The sequence below is a fragment of the Jaculus jaculus genome, chromosome 17 (genome assembly GCF_020740685.1).
Source record: "Jaculus jaculus isolate mJacJac1 chromosome 17, mJacJac1.mat.Y.cur, whole genome shotgun sequence".
NCBI classification, from domain to species: Eukaryota; Metazoa; Chordata; class Mammalia; order Rodentia; family Dipodidae; genus Jaculus; species Jaculus jaculus.
The window spans coordinates 28,103,333-28,105,773 of NC_059118.1; the positions used below are offsets into that span (position 1 = coordinate 28,103,333).

A 2,441-nucleotide genomic window follows, 5' to 3' on the forward strand; every position below is an offset into this window, starting at 1 on the left:
CTGTCTGTCTGTCTCTCTCTATCATATATTGTACATCATCATCCTTGTGATTGGCAAGGATGGATTCACCAGCTTTTTGAGAGGAGGGTCTGTCCAGTTGAGTGGGAAAGCAGTAGTGGGGCTGCCCTTCCCTTCGAGCTCATTCTGCTGGCTGCTCACCATTGCTCGGTTTCATGATGCTGCTTCTCCCTGGTTCTGGGAGACTTCATGCTGAGCCTCTTTATTTCTTAAAGTACATTGACACTAATTTGGTTTGGAGAATTTTTAAGACTCTTTCAAAATCCCTTATAGTGGTTGGAAATACCCTGGGGTGTTTCAAATTCAGAGTTGGAGATTATTGTTGAGAAAGCTAAAGCTATGACTGTGTCCATAACAACCAGGGGAGAGTGCTGCCGGGCTGTTTTGTCTGTCTGCGGTTATTTTTGCATCAGATAGAGTGGAACAGACAGACAGCACATCCACAGACAGATGGTGCTTGTGTTTACATGACACCAGAGTATCTGTCTTAAGGACAATATTCTGGAGTGGCAGAATTGAACCTGGCTGCCTTTGTTTCCCAGATTTAACTGTTTGGCTCAGCTTCAGGCAGACAGCCTAGTGTCCTTAGAAGAGCATGGGCTTTAGACATGGTCAGGGCTGCATTAGATTCTTAGGGCTGTTCCTTGTGAGCCCCGTGAGTTGGTGACCTAATTTGGAAGATCAGATCAATGTGTAAAATATACCAATTCTCACTTCGAATATGTAAGCCTGTATGTGTGGGTAACAGGGCAAAAAATTCTGTATGAAACCACATCCTGAATGTTTCATGAATGCTAGCTTGTCTCCTGTCTGTGACTGTGATGTGAACAGTGGTCTTTTAGATTGAGGACATGGCAGGTAGGTCGCTACTTACCCTGGAAGCAAAGCAAGTTGTCTGAGTCTCATCCCGTGATGTGGAGCACCTGGGCATCCAAGGGGCACGTGGGAACCAGTGCCAAGGAAAACAAATAGGTCAAAGTCTGTTGATACAAAGAAGGAAGACCACTTCTGTTTTTATAGCCAACCAAGGGAGAGAATCAAAAAGGAGAATTAGAATGAATTAAGATGAAATTAGAAAGCATGAAATTAGAAAGCATGTGGGGAAGAAGGAAAGTCACAAGCTTCAGTTTCCCATCTGCTATGCCAAGGAGAAAACAACAGGCTCCTCCCTCCAGGTTGAAAAGTCCAGAAAGAACGATTGTCTTCCTATGGGCTGAAGGGGAAGGACAACTGAAGATTGCAGAGAAAGGGATATTATTAGGAAAGAACCCATTTTTTAGTGTCCATGAGAGGAAGGAATTTAATCATGAGGCAGAGTAGTTCCAGGTTGTCAGTGATGGCTGCAAGCATTAGACTCAAAGTCATCAGTGACTCATTGTTTCTTTATAATTCTGTGCATGCGTGCGTGCATGCGTGTGTGCATGTTCATATGTGTGTATGTGTGTGTGTGCATATGCATGAATGTGTGCTTCTTAGATCCTGCTTAATTTCCTAGGGCCACTGTAACCAAGTACAAACAAAACTGAGCTTCCTAAAACAACAGAAATTCACTGTCTCACACTTCTGAATGCTAGAGATCTGAGCGCAAGGTGTCAGGAGAGCTTCTCCCTCTGAAACTGCAAGGTACAGTTCCTGCCTTTCTCCAGCTTCTGATCCTTCATCAACAATCTCAAGAATTTGTGTTTCTTGGCTTGAAGCTGTACCAGCCTCTGCCTCTGTTGTTACATGGCATTTTCCTTGGCTGTCTGTGTTTGTTTCCTTTTTTTTTTTTAAATGTGGAACACTTCACAAATTTGCATGTCATCCTTGTGCCAGGGTCATGCTAATCTTCTCTGTATCATTCTAATTTTAGTATATATGCTGCCAAAGAGAGCACTTTTGTTTTTGAGGTAGGTTCTCACTCTAGCCCAGGCTGACCTGGAATTCACTATGTAGTCTCAGGCTGCCCTTGAACTCCCAGCAATCATCCTACCTCTGCCTCCCAAGTGCTGGGATCAAAGGTGTGTGCCACCATGCCATGTTTTTCTCTTTTTATGAGGACACCAATTGTATTGCAATAGAGCCCACCCTAATGATCACATTATAACTTGATTAAATCTATGCCTTAAATGTTGGGGGTGTGTACATGGGAGTGTGATGTGTGTGTATATGTGCTTGTGTGTGTTAATATTCGTGGAATGCATGTGGAGGTTAGTAGGCAACCTTCTAGGGTTGATTTCACCTTCCACCTCATTTTGAGGCAGGGCTTCGTGTTCACCTCCATGTTTGCAGTCTAGCTGGTGCCAGAGCCTCCAGGAAATCCTCCTGTCTGCACCTCACCTCCCTTCTCCTTGTCAGGGTATTGAGAATACATAAACCCACCGTGGCTTCTGGCTTTTACATGTGGTGTGGTGTATGAATTCAGCTACTTTCACTTGAATGGC

The 2,441-nt window shown here is 44.1% G+C and overlaps 1 non-coding gene across 1 annotated transcript; it reads right to left on the bottom strand.

The window, feature by feature from the left end:
* Positions 1 to 1,787: 1,787 nt before the first annotated feature.
* Positions 1,788 to 1,894, bottom strand: LOC123455632. The gene has a single exon (XR_006634022.1). It is a non-coding gene; the product is annotated as a U6 spliceosomal RNA (small nuclear RNA).
* Positions 1,895 to 2,441: the final 547 nt, after the last annotated feature.